The sequence below is a fragment of the Sus scrofa genome, chromosome 9, assembly GCF_054392235.1.
Source record: "Sus scrofa isolate SSC_HxYL_T2T_F1_AM1 chromosome 9, Sscrofa_HxYL_maternal_Yorkshire_Landrace_v2.0, whole genome shotgun sequence".
Lineage (NCBI taxonomy): Eukaryota > Metazoa > Chordata > Mammalia > Artiodactyla > Suidae > Sus > Sus scrofa.
The window spans coordinates 130,426,907-130,441,943 of record NC_139391.1 but is presented as its reverse complement, the minus strand read 5'-3'; positions in this window follow the sequence as shown (position 1 = coordinate 130,441,943).

The following is a 15,037-nucleotide window of genomic DNA, read 5'->3' as shown; positions in this document are numbered from 1 at the left end:
GGGGCCGCTCGGAGGCCCGGACGGCCCAGTTCTGCGAGAAACCCCAGCCAGCCCTTGGGCCCAGCCGCGGGGCTGCGCCTGCTGGAAGCCGAAGAAGGGAAGGCCGGGCATCCTCGGCTCGCCGCGCGGCCCCTCCCCTTGCTGGACCGGCGGGCGCTCCCAGGCGGCCCCGGCCCCGACACCAAACCGCCTTCCTCCTGCCCTGGAGCCGCAGCGCCTGCAACGTGAATGGAGCGTTGGCTCCTGGGCAGAAGCGGCACTGGGGAGGGTAAGGAGCCAGCCGCGACCCCTCCCGAGACTTAGCGCCCTACAGCCCCTTTGGCCCCTCCCGGCCTCTTGGGACTAAAGGGCGGAGGCCGAGCCTGCGTGGCGTGTGAGATGATTGGGGATTCAGAAAGATCGCCGCCCACACTTCACCTGCTTGGTGTTTTGTGTATGTGGACACTCACAAGAGGTCAACCAATGTCTCACCCTTTGGGAGAAGGGATTTTTCTCCCTTTTCTGGTCCTATCGGGTGTGTTTCGTGTGCTCACCGAATTGATCTTTCAACATTGATAGCGATTGGATGCCTTTTGTGTGGCTTCCTCGCGCTTGGCTGCTCCTGTATTGCCCCAGACACGTGAGGAATGCCAGGCCTCCCGAGTGAGGACACCCAAGAAAACAATAGGGGCAAAAGATCCTCCCAAACCGAATTACTTCTCACTTTGGGCCCAGATATGTTGGAAAATGGGGAAGGACACATCAGAGCTGTGACAGTGATGACACACTTAATTGAAAAGCAAATTAATAATTTAGTTTAATGAAATGAGTTAATAACCCATCTACAATGGCTAGGAAGTCAGCCTTCTTGAGAGAAAAAAAAAAAAAAAAAAAGGTTTTCCAGCGCTCTCACTTTTTTTGATTTGAAAGGCTGGTATTACACTGTTTTTGAAACTCACCTGTATTGCATTTTTTAAATTATCCATGTTCTAGTTGATTTTTCTCTGTGGATCCAGAACTCTTTGTAGTCTAGCCCCTTGAAGAGGGATGGTTAAAAAGGGATGGTAGGCTAATTAGGATTCCAGGCAGGCACTGCCAGCCACCATGTCTGTTACCTTAGGCGACTTGTTTCATTTCTTTCAGCCTTCCTCCCTTCCCTCATCTGTAAAATGGGATTGATGACACCAGTCTATCTCATAGACTTGTGAAAATAAAATGAGGTGGCAATGCATATAAAACACTTGGCATACTGCCCGACATGTAGCAAGAACTCAATAAATATGAGTTGTTATTTTAGATAAATAGTCTAATCTCAGATTTGGTAGACTTTTTTTTCTCTTTGCATCCCTTCTTCAAGTTGGGAGTGAAAATCCATCTGCAGCCTTTCTCCAAATGTAGTCAACCCTTCTCTGGAGTTTTTAGACCATGTCTGAAAATTTCTCCTATGATAAACTGAAAGAAGTATGCAACTAAGGTGTGTGTTTATTTACATAGAATTCTATATAAAAAGGTCCTTGAGGCTAATAAGATTTTGTCTTTCCCGACTTCTTCCCTCATCCCCATAGACCAGTGTTGTAAATTTATCCCTTCAAAGCTCAGAACAGTGACCCGCAGAGTTGATTTTTCGAGGGCCAAGACAGTGTGGTCCTCTGAACTGATAACCTTAGAAGGAGCAGAATGTCACAGAGCAAGCACTTCATACACGTGTAAGCTTAAAAAATCCATACTATGAACTTTTAAAGCAAGTTTTTAATTATTCCATAAAATACATAGTCATCGTGGAAAATTTAGAAATTCCAGAAACTCAGCCAAGTAGGAAGAAAATAAAAATCACCATAATCCTACCCTCCAGAGAAAAGTACTCCATAGGTGCTTCAAGTACATCCATTTTCCCTTCATTTATTTCACTATTCTTCAATCAGCACATGTTCAAGTACCTAGTTAGGAAGGAGACAACCTCCCAGAGCTGAGAACAGGCTGTGTGTGCTGTAGTGTTAATTGTCTCTAGTCCTTAGACACAACCTTTTATATGGTAAGAGTCTCAGGAGGGTCGACAAAAAGTTCATGAAAGGACTCCCATAATTAAACTATAGTACTGCCCAGAAACAAACCAGGTTCTGTAGGGCTTTATTCATTCACTTCGAAGTCTGGAGCCACCTTCCAGAGAGGGGAAAAAGTGAAAAAAACCCCTTCGTAGAGCTCATGTAAATCAGCTGCCATGGAACTTAGGCCCCTTCACTTCTCAGTAAACCCTCTTCGGTACTGGGATTTCCGTGGAAATCAACTGCTCTGATAAACATTGTTTGAATGTAAGACGCATCCCTCATTTCACCTGCGGTCCCTGGGGCCCCTCTCCTTTCTCTAAATCTGGTCACATGGGCGAGGAGGTTCCCATCTTACCCTTCCTGGCACGGGGCCACAGGAGGGCAGTGGGACGATGGGGACTTGGGTGAAGGCTGCCGAAGAAAGGGTAGGAAGAGCACAGTGGGAAGGAAGGGGGCAGACAGGACCCAGCTCTGAGGGGCTAGAGAAGCTCGGGTGTGTACCGTAACCCACACAGGAGGAGCTGCCCGCAAATTGGTTTGGTCAGCACAAGCTAAATCCACTAGCCATTTAAAAACAGGATACTATCTCTTGCTACTCATAACGATTAAGGTGACTCTAAGCACACGTATATTAAAAACATGAAAAACATGATTCCCCATCACAAGTAATAACACCATCGCTCTGCCCTTCTCCTGAGTTCCAGATCTTCAAACACTCTAAACATAATTTTTGTGCTTCCAAACAAACTTTAAAATATTTTGTTCGAGTTCTGTGAAAAATGTCCTTGGTAATTTGATAGGGATTGCATTGAATCTGTATTTTGCCTTAGGTAGTATAGTCATTTTGATAATATTAACTCTTCCAATCCACAAGCATGGTATATCTTTCCATCTATTTTAAAAGATATCTTTTTTGCTCAGAAAGGTTGTGTTCACCTTCAAAGGTGCTACTCTCATCATTGATTTTCTTTTACTCTAAAGCTTTAAATATCCACTTATAAATATCTGCAATAGAACCATTTATAATGTGTGAGTTTGATTTTTTTTTTTTTAGGGCTGCACCCATGGCACATGGAAGTTCCCAGGCTAAGGGTCCAATCAGAGCTTCAGCTGCCAGCCTACCCCACAGTCACAGCAATGCAGGATCCAAGCCAAATCTGCAACCTACGCCACAGCTTGGGGCAATGCCAGACCCTTAACCCACTGAATGAGGTCAGGAATTGAATCTGCATCCTCATAAATACTAGTCAGGTTCTTAACCCCCTGAGGCACAACAGGAACTCCTGAATTTTTTGCTTCTTCAGTTTCTTTTAAGTAGAATGTTATGGACTGGAATGTTTGTCTCCCCAAATTCATAGGTTGAAGTTTTAAGCCCCTATGCTGATGGTGCTAGGAGGAGGTAGGCCTTCAGGAGAAGAGGGTGGGGTCCTTATGATGAGATTAGTGCCCTAATAAGAAGACACTCGAGAGCTTTCCTCCGCTCCACCTCTCCCCACTCAGAACACAAGCAAGCTGGGAAAAGAGCCCTTACCAAGAAGCTGACCATGCCGGCACTTTGATCTCGGATTTCTGGCCTCTAGAACTGTGAAAAATCAACCTATGTTAAGTCACCCAGCATGTGTATTTTGTTATAGCAGCCCAAGCTGACAAAAACCTATAGGTTCCCTTTACCGCTGCTTGTAAAAATGAAACCAAGGAAAGTACATGTTGCTTGAAAACAAAGATAGTGAAAGCTGCACACGGCTGCCTCCTATAACTTCTCATGTGAATCCAAATGAATTCATTTTATGTGATTTATTTTTATTTTTATTTAATTAATTAATTTGTTTTTTTGTCTTTTTGCCTTTTCTAGGCCCACTCCCAAGGCACATGGAGGTTTCCAGGCTAGGGGGTGGAATCGGAGCTACAGCCCCTGGCCTACACCACAGCCACAGCAATGCCAGATCTGTGTCTGCAACCTACACCACAGCCCACGGCAACGCCGGATCCTTGACCCACTGAACAAGGTCAGGGATCGAACCTGCAACCCCATGGTTCCCAGTCGGGTTCGCCAACCACTGCGCCACGACGGGAACTCCTGATTTATTTTTAAAAAGCTTCTGATCAGGTTAATTTTTCTGAATAATCAAGTCAAAAGTAGCTTTGGCAGGATTATTCAGAAGCAAGAGATCCTAAAATAAGTACTGTGCTGAAATGTGTTTTCTTCCTAATTGCTCCACGCAATAACGGCTACCACTGATTGTCGGCTGCTGTGTGGTAAGCTTGCCATTAGGTCATAGGTCAATGGACGTGAACTCACTTCATCTTCCCAGCAATGCAATCAGATAGATATTTATATTATTATCATTCCCATGCAGATGTGGGAATGGAAGCACGGAGGGATGAATAACCAGCATCAGGCCAAGACTGATTCTTGCCAGTCAGATGCCAGAGCCCACACTCTCAACTGTTGGAAATACATTTTCTCTTCAACGTCTCCCACTTTTCTATCCCAGTCTAACTCCTTTGAGTTACTAAACTTTTTGGAGGATCCACTGTTGCAGAAATTTTACAGCCTTACAGTATTGGGGTCTTTAGGGTGGCATCAAGATCAGTAGCTATTGGAGTTCCCATTGTGGCCCAGTGGAAACACATCTGACTAGCATCCATGAGGACGCAGGTTCGATCCCTGGCCTTGCTCAGTGGGTTAAAGATCTGGTATTGCCATGAGCTGTGGTGTAGGTTGCAGACACAGATCTGGCATTGCTGTGGCTGTGGTGTACGCCAGCGGCTACAGCTGCAATTCGACCTCTAGCCTGGGACCCTCCATACGCCGCGGGTGAGGCCCTAAAAAGCCAAAAAAAAAAAAAAAAGGTAGCCATTGATTTAAGCCTACATGGTTTTGTGTGTGTGTGTGTGTGTGTGTGTGTGTTTAAATCTTCCTGGGGATACCATGCCTACACATACGGTACATACACAGATAATGCTTCCAGTAAGCAAATGGATTGAGGGTTGTTTATGTATTTTGTTTATAATGGTTAATTCTAGTGACACCACACAGCTCCTTCTGAGTGGCTGGGGCCACATCTGAGCAGGGACACTGCTAATAACTTGGTAACGGTTCTAATTGGTCTCTCAATGACATGTGAATTACTCTGAGTAACCCGCTTTTGTAGACTGGAAAATCACTAGGCTCTCACATCTACTTCTTCTCTGCCTTAGGTTTCTCCTTAGGGTATGTATTTTCTTTAACTCATTTTCAAAAGTTGGGTCAATAGAAGATGAAAACATGGAAGAAAGTCGCTTGGAGCAAGAAGTGTCAGGAATCCATAATCAAGGAGTGGGACTCAGCATAGGAAAGGGAGGGGCATGGAGCAGAGGGAAGGGAACTGCAGGTGCCCAGGAGGGGTCGGCTAAACCCCTAGGCTGTCTGCTTCCTCTCCCTTAGGTTTCATGGCCTTGTCTAGATATTGGAAGTTAGCTTTCCAGTGGGGGGGGGGGGCTTTCCCACACAACAGCTCTACCACCGTTGATGTAACGGATGCATCCCCAGCCGTGGAAGTCATTGGTTCTTCCTGGTATCTGCCTTGGGTCTTATCTCACTTCCAGCTTATATGTGCTGACAGTAGTGTTGTTTCACGTGTTGGCCTGTCTCTTCAATCGGCTGTGAGCTCTGTGAGGACTAAAGACCTCGCTGTTCCCATGGCGCGTGGGGACTCCATGCAGCCTTAGAGCTAAGGGTTGCTGTTTCATTATGTGGGCTCCACTTAGGGATGATGGAGAACAAAGATCGACATCCAGAAACCTCAGCAACTGTGATATAGCTAAAGGATTGTGGCTAAGGTGGAAAAGGAAAGTGTGTGTGTGTGTGTGTGTGTGTGTGTGTGTGTGTGTGTGTGCGCGTGCGTGCGCAAGAGGGAAAAAAACAAAACAAAACAACAGAAACATTTTTATCACCTCTATCTCAACTTTACCTCTTTGAAAACCCCCTCTCCTTCCCCTACTGCCTTTCAGAAAGTGAAACACTATTGAGAAGATAAACATAAAAAGGTGCAGCTTCTTTTGCTATAATAAAGCAAGCACTCCTGAACTAGCTAAGTCATTACCTCCCTTTACAGTTCAAAAGCTGTACGGGTTCTGATGTAGTGGACTGATGTCAGATATAACCGTTGAGAATAAAATTTTTAGAAGCTAATGGAAAGGATTGCTGCCATCGAGACATACACAGCCTGTTGTTTTCAAGACCTTATTCTTAAAGGGGAGGATGGAATTGGAAAATTCCAAAACAAGTGCTTCATGTGGTTTGGAGGTATTAGCCTCTATCAAGCAGTGTTCTAACCTCTTCATGTTTTAACTGATTTAAGCCACCCCCACCCACCCCATAATGCTATGAAAAAAATATTATGAGTATCTCCATTTTCTAGATGGGAACTCTGAGGAACAGCAAAGTTAAATAAAAAGGCCAACACCAAGGTTACCCCAGCTAGTAAATGACAGAGTTGGGATTTGTTCTTGGACCTGGTGCTTAGACTACACCAACCATGGTGGTGGCCGCCACCAGGCACAGAAAGGAACAATTTTATCTTCTGGAACATGCTGTACGGTAGGTAGCCTCGGTATACTTTTTTCCCTTATTCTCTGGAGTGGTGTTTATCATCACTGTGAGGGGCCAGAACAAGAAAAAATGGATTAGCACTGTTGGACCATGACACCTGCTGGCAAATCAGAAGCTTCCGGTGGGTGCTTCTAGCCAGAAGATTATTGATGGACATAGCTTACAGAGCAATGGTGGCTAGAAAGCTAGAAACACAATGACATTTTCATGTCTCAGCACTCAGTTTAGTTAAAACAGTCCTTGGTCTAAAATAACTCTGTCAATGAACAGCTTTGGCTTATTCAGAATGCTGAATATAAGGTAAGCATAAGTGTGAACATTTTAAATGTTTACACCATTTCGAAATGGTGTCTTTATTCATTTCCCTCTTTCCTCCTTACTTAGTTCTGCAACCCCAGTCAGGCCTAGTCCCTCTCTGCGGGACTCTTTCAGTCATTTTGACTTCTGGTCTCTGATTGAACACTATCCTTGCTGTTGTCGGGGTCCTTTGTCTAAAGCGCAGATCTGTTTGGCTTCCATGCCTCCAGCTGTTTGATGACTCCAGGATGAATTCTCATCTTCTCCATCACCACACAAAACCTTCCATAATCTGGCCTCTGATTACCTTTTCGGACAGATTCCCAGTTCCAGTCGCTAACTGGACAGATGACGGCCCCGCCACCTGGCTGATTTGCTGTTTTCCATCCATGTCTTGCCATCTTCTACCCCCGTGCCCTTGCACACACTGTTCCTCTGTAGAGACCACTCAGATCCCTACCCATTTCAGGAGCTTGCCTGTCGGCTGATGCCGGTTTTCAAGACTTCGTGACCACTGAGCCTCAGGATCTTCAACCACAGCAGGGGGACCATACTGTGTCTGCGGAGAGCGAGAAATAGAGGCCTGGCATGTGACACACTGAGAGCAGATATGGATGCTTTGGAAATGGCTATCATGTGATCACTTGTTCTTTGTGGCCTGGCTTAGATGGCATTTGTTCCGAGAAGCTTTCCAAAGTTCCCTTTGTCAGAAGTGAGCTCTTCTTCCTCCATCTCCTATCAAAGTTATGCGGGTTTTTTCAAGCCTTTAAGATTTGGTTTCTTGGTTATAGTAGTTGATCACTTCTGACTAATACATGGCAAAGACGTATTTTGCAAATTTTACAACTCAGTCATGTTTCGTATATTTACAGGACTGTGCCACTGTCACCACTCTGTAAAACTGGAACATTTTCATCACCTCAAAGACTAGGAGGGTTCCAATTTCTCCACATCTTCACAGACACTTGTTTTTGCCTGTTTTTTGTTTTGTTTTGTTTCTTTGTTTGGGGGTTTTTTTTCGTTTTTTTTTTTTTTGTTTTTTTGGTTTTTTTTGGTTTTTTGGGTTTTTTTTTTTTTTTTTGGTTCTAGCTGTCCTAGAGGGCGTGCAGTGGTATGTCACCACGGTTTTGATTTGCAATTCCTTAATGACTAATCATGTTGAACATCTCTTCCTGTGATCTCTTGAAGTTTGCTTATAGTTTTATGCTGGCAGTTGCTGTGGCCAGCATTTGGTGACACATTACATTTCTCCTTACCCTTTTCTCAAAGCTGTGTAAACCATGGGGCTCGAAATGTATTTAATGAATGAGTTATTTATTCTTGATATCACCCAGTAGTATCCTGATGTGAACTGAGTATGGCGAGAAGAAAAAGAACAAAGAAAGTATGGAGAAAAGAATAGAGGAAAAAAAAAATCAAAGAATATAATGCCTATTATTCTGAGAGTATCCAGATTATATGCTGAATAATGCTTTACAGCTATTACAGATGTCCTGATATTTCTACCAGATGATCTGCTTTCACTGCATTTTTTTTCTTTGATTACTTGGGCAGATTCAATGAGGAGGTATTATGTAAAAATTAAGACCTTTTGGTTTCAAAATAGAAAAGAATCAACTGGAAAACATAATTTTCAACTCATGAAGATGATTGAGCACAAGAACTTAACTCCTTCATGCTCCTTCAAAGGAATTTTTTAAAATAGGACGGAATCTGTAACCATCTGAGAAACTCTATTAAGAAGCTACCACATTCCAGAAAATCTAAAAAATATTTGTTGGATACTTTCTTTACATGAAGCCAACTCATTTGGAAGAAAAGAAAGGCAACCCTCAATTCACTACAGGCAAAAGCCAGACCTGAGGAAGTAGAGGAAGGAGTTGGTGGAATCTCACAGTTACCCATGCAGAGAGGCTGGAGCTAGAGTTGCCAGGGAGGCATGAATCCTCCCTACAAACCTCCCAGACATGTACTCAGCAAAGTGCAGGGTCAGATCCCACGGCAGTGCTCAGTCCCAGTTGCTCAGGGAGGCTGCTGGAGAGAGAGAGCCTCCTCCCCCACGCAGTGGTGGGCTGTGCCCCAACCCGCCACGTCAGCCGCTCAGTAGAGGGCTCCCACTCACCACAGCCACCTGCCTTAAGGAAGATCCGGGTTTGGGTTTCATGCCAACTTCATCAGGCTACTGGTGTGATTGATGTAAACTGATCCCTTCCTCCAGCCCTGAAGAGTGCGGTGGTGTTTGAGTTCAGATGGGTTAATGGTGAGGAATAGAGGTTTAACCATATTAGCTTGAGTCGGAGGGACCAGGAAGAATGACTCTAAGACTCTCTAAAGAATCATAGGAGGCAGAGCCTTTCTGGAAGTTCAGCTGGAACCCTATAAAGACCAGGACTAATGGACACCATTGTAAGGAACCAGAGCAGTAACCAGCACTGATGGGTTCCTTATTGCTCCCACCTGTCTGTCCCACTGCAAAGAACTGTAATGCCTCCTAGGAGTTCTCATTACAGGGGAAAACCTTTTTTTTTTTCTTTGTTTTTTGTTATCTATGTAAGATGATGGATGTTCACTAAATTTATTGAGGAAATCATTTCACAATATATGTAAGTCAAGTCATTACACGGTACACCTTAAACAGTGTTATGTCTTGATAAAATGGGGGGAAAAGAATCAAAATACCAGTGAAGGAGTATGATATTAGTATTGGTGATATATCAAATAAACTCTAATACATATATACATCAGTCACACATTTAAATATTTTCTTAGCAGCGGCAATTTGCTTTGCAAAACACACATAGCAATTCTCGGTGGTTGAGATCCACTGTATTCAGCAAAAGAGAGAGGCTGGTATATTTCCCAAAGTAGAAGAATGTATAGGCCACATTCTTTGATGGAAATGCAATAAAACAAGAAATGAATCCAAAAGAGATTTTCAAAACTCATAAAACATTTAAAAATACTATCATGTGTAACAAAGATGAACATTCAAAGAAATGGGAAAGGAGAGATTATGCTATAAATAGTGCTGAAACAAACTGGTAACACCTTGCAAAATGACAAAATTAGATTCCTACCTTGAAAAATATATAAAAATAAATCCCAGACGGCTGGCCTTTTGAAACGTGAAAAGTAAAGCCACTTTTATTTTTTAGTAAAAAAAATAAATAAATCATAGGTAAAATTTTATATAATCTTGAAATAGGCAAGTCTTATCTAAGAAGAAATCATACATAAAAAGATTGCTATTTTCAAGTGCATTAAAAACTGTACATCAGGGAGTTCCCGTCGTGGCGCAGTGGTTAACGAATCCGACTAGGAACCATGAGGTTGCGGGTTCGGTCCCTGCCCTTGCTTAGTGGGTTAACGATCTGGCGTTGCCGTAAGCTGTGGTGTAGGTTGCAGACGCGGCTCGGATCCTGCGTTGCTGTGGCTCTGGCGTAGGCCGGTGGCTACAGCTCCGATTAGACCCCTAGCCTAGGAACCTCCATATGCCGCGGGAGCGGCCCAAGAAATAGCAACAACAACAACAGCAGCAAAAGACAAAAAGACAAAAACAAACAAACAAAAAAAAAACCAACCAAACAAACAAAAAAACTGTACATCAGAAACCATCATTAACAAAATTAAAAAGTAAATGACACACTGAAGTAATATTTGCAATATATTTGATAGATAAATGTTTAGGTCATTAATATATAAAGAGTCCAATAAAGCTATAATAAGATACAATATGACCGAAAATTAGTCAAGGACATGAAGAAAGAATTCACCAAAGAGTGACTGTAAATTTTTTTTGCTTTTTAGGAACTGCCCCCATGGCATATGGATGTTCCCAGGCTAGGGGTCTAATTGGAGCTATCAGAGCTGTAGCTGCTGGTCTACAGCCTACACCACAGCAATACCAGATCTGAGCCACATCTGCGACATACAACACAGCTCATGGCAACGCCAGATCCTTAACCCACTGAGCAAGGCCAAGGGTCGAACCCGAATCCTCATGGATACTAGTCAGATTTGTTTTCACTGAGCCAAGGTGGGAACTCCAAGAGACTATAAATTATTAATAAAATAAATAAAAAGTTCAATTTTACTAGTGTTTAAAGAAAAAAAATGAAAAATATTATGCCAGGAGTTCCTGTTGTGGCTCAGTAGAAATGAATCCGACTAGGAACCATGAGGTTTCGGGTTCCATCCCTGGCCTCGCTCAGTGGGTTAAGGATCCAGTGGCTCTGTGAGCTATGGTGTAGGTCCCAGACTCAGCTCAGATCCTTCGTTGCTGTGGCTGTGGCGCAGGCTGTTGGCTGGCAGGTGTAGCTCCAATTAGACTCCTAGCCTGGGAACCTCCATATGCCTTGAATATGCCCTAAAAAGAAAAAAAGATGCCATTTCCTCCCTAATTGGCAAAGATTTTGTTAGAATGTTGTCTGTAGAGTTAAGGCAGGTTTAGGGAAAAAGGTATTCTTATTCACTGCTGATAAGGTATTTGATCAATGTATATCAAAAGCATTAGAAGGCTGTATGCCCTTTGCCTTAGCAATTACTAGTCTTCCACTAATTTATCATAAGGAAATATGCAGGGATATATGCTGATATATACCATGCTAAGGAGTTTCTCATGATGAGGGGAAATGTTTATAATGTATTATAAAACATACTATCAAATTATATGTTAGCAAGATCATAAAAAAGAGATACACATGTGTTTGAAAAATGTTAACAGCAATTTCTGTGGTGGACTTTGGGGTGATTGCTTTTTAAAAATACATATTCCCCATTTTTTCAAAGAGCACATTTTACTTTCACAGTTAGAGAAAAGGGCTATTGAAAATGGAGCCTACGCCTTTAAGACTCTTTCCCTGGAAACAATGTAAGAAGTACAGCTATTGGGACTGAAAGTGACCTTTTAAGATTTTTAGTGCAACACCCCCTCCCCCCATTCTGCTCACTGTATGCTCATTCAGCACTTCCGCTTATATTGTAATTAATGTATTTTGAGCTTGCTTTTTACCTTAGGTACCTATATGTATTCATTTATCTAGAATTTGCAGAGGAGTCTCATGCAAATACAAGACCCAGGCAGAGAGGAAAAGACAGTGCCGTCTAAGGAGGAGGGAAAGGCTGACTATTTTAAGTCTTTGCTCTCTAGCGGGGAATATTTTGGCTGTGCTTTTTCTAGGTTGACCAACAGCCTATGAGACACCCTCTAACGGGAGATGACTTTGGTGGCAGCCCTGAGAATGCACTTGCAGACCTCCAACTAGAGAGAAGGCAGCTGACCAAGGGTCCCAGCTGACACCCTCTGAAACCCAAGGCGCGGTTTGTGCAGAGGTCGTACTTCCCAGTGGCTGTGCCCAGCGGGTGGCCGAGTGCAGCAGGAGTACTGGCAGAACTATCTTGGGAGACACAGGACTCCTTGGACTTTGTCCCCAGGCCTCAGGCTCTGGGGAATCTTCCTCTACTCAGCAGGCAGCCTAGAACCCTCCCTCCCTCTCTGCTGCACTGCTGCTCACACTCGCCCTCCCAGCCTTTTCTCCATTTCTCGCCCCTTTTTTCCTCACACAAGCATTTTCCCTAATAAAATTCTTGCATATGTAATCCCATCTTGGCATCTGCTTTCTCAGAGGACCCAAGCAAACATAGCTTCCCAGCAGTTTTGAAATCCTAAATCTTGTTGCCTGCCCCCAAATTTAATGTCAGCAATTACTTCAGATTTAAAATGTGTTTGAGTCAGTGTTTGTTTGTGGAATACGCATGTTTGTGACTAGAACTCTCCACTGTTATTGAGCTCCTTTGAAGGCAGATGAAATGCAGGGACAAGCTAATTAGCATTAGTAAGAGCATTAACCAAACCAATTTTTTTTTTCATCTGCCATTTTGCTTTTTTTGCTGGGGGGCGAGGAGTGGTGTCACATACTCTCCAAAGCTTGGGTTAGCTTGTTTCAGAAATATTAAAATCAGGTGGTTTCAGACTATGGTTTCTCAGACTCTCGCTGCGTGTGCAAGATGCGTATGGCTGCATCTTTCTTTAACATTCCCGTCAAAACAAACATAGCTAGATGGGGCACGACACCTCTAAAGGTTTGGCATCACCGTTGCTAATTGAAGGCATGGAGCAGAAAAGGCTTAGGTAACCACAGCCAAGTCCTTCTTGCTCTCAGCTACAAAGGAGCTTCAACCTGCTGTTAGCAGAGACAGCCGGTCAGGAAATTGCTTTGTGTTGCACTGTGACAGCTAGATGGCTGCAAACCACACTCCTGAGTTCAGAAGTGGCGGACAAGCTGGGGACCAAGGCCTGTGCAGTGTCACTTCCTGTGAGGGTGGAGGAAGGTGCACATTGCAGGTGATAGTGATCAGTGGGCTTTGATTGAGAATGTGTGCTAGTTCCCTTAACCAGCACCATCAACATCCTGGAGTGCCTCCTGTGTGTCATCCAGGTTGCCCACTGTGGTCCTGTAGGAAGGGGACTCAACATTGACCCTGCAGATCTGGGCTCCAAGTGAGTGGAGCTGCCACTTCTACTGGATGTCCTGCCTCTGAAGGCAGACACAGTGGCAAATTTCTGTGAGAAGGGACTAAACTGCTGTCACTGCCCTCTCGGGTCTTAAGCAGAAGAGGCCATAAAGCTGCTCAACAGAAGATCCAGGATTTCAACCCAGGTTTTTCTGATTCTAGGGCAATGATTCCTCCACGACACTCACTGGATGAAGAACCAGAGGCTCCTGGCCTGTACTGATTGCCTGCACTGCTCACTGCTGTGTCCTCTGTGTTCCCACAGACTTCAAGCGGTTTAGTTTCAGCTGGGCTTGACCACTGGATATGGGAGTAGAATAGCCCAGACTCTGATAGCATATATGTACTAAGGCTCTGTGCCCAGGTCCAGTGTTGAGGGTTTGATCTGAGTTACTGCCACGTGATCCTCAGGCATCTCCATGGGGAAAGGTGCCATTACATTATACTCCTTGAACAAACATGGAAGCCCCTGGAAGCTTGTGGAGTTTAGGTCCTTATTCAAAGTCAGGAGCTCCAGATCTCAACCCCGGGTTCCCGTTTTTCTATATGTATTTGTTATCCCCTACCCTTCCAAAAGGGATTCGAGATTGGTATTGTCAGCAGCGATGAATCAAAGAAGATACTTTTACAAGGAGAAATGATTCTAGTGGAAAAGTGAGAGGAAGGTGATTCAGGGCAGGCTCCACAAAACCATGCTGCCTCAGGAGCTGGCACGGCTGGACTAGCCTGCATCAGAGACTAATTCAGTTTTGGCTGTTACCTCTAAATTAAGGTAATGTTTTCCTGGATTGCCCAAGCCTGGGGTCCTTAATCCCTCCTCCTTAATTTCCTCAAATTTGTCCCCCCTCTCTGCTCTCACCACTGCTCCCCACCTCCGCCCCCCGCCCCTTTCAGGTCCTCATTATCTCTTGCTGAATATGGAAGTAGTTTCTCAAAGCCCCTCTGTCCCTTTTCTCGCCACACTGTCACCAGAATCCTGTTGTTTTACTTCCTAAAAGCACCGGCCTACACCACAGCCACAGCAATGCCAGATCTGAGCCACATCTGCAACCTACACCACAACTCATGGCAATTCCAGAGCCTTAACCCATGGAGCGAGGCCAAGGATCGAACCCATAACCTCATAGTTCCTAGTCAGGTTCATTAACCACTGAGCCACGACGGGAACTCCTTCAAAGTCTTCTAATCTCTTCCCTTTTCTAACTCAGACCCCACTGTCTCTTGCCTGGATATTGTGTCTATCTAACCTAGCTTCCTGCCTCTTGACCTTGCACCGCTCCAATCCACACTTCACACACCAATTGGAAAATATCAATTTGCTGCTCAAAATTATTTACTGCCCTTTGGTGCATCATAGCGTATTATCAAAAAAGTGAAAAGGCAAAACATGGACTGGGAGAAAATATCTGCAGATCATTTTTCTGATAAGCAATTAATATCTGGAAGACATGAAGAACGGCTACAATCGGACAACAAAAAAAGCAAACAACTTAATTAAAACATTGGCAGGGACCTGAATAGACATTTCTCCAAAGACAATATGCAAATAGCCTGTAAGCACATGAAAAAATGCTTCATATCACCAGTCTTTAGGGGAATGCAACTCAAA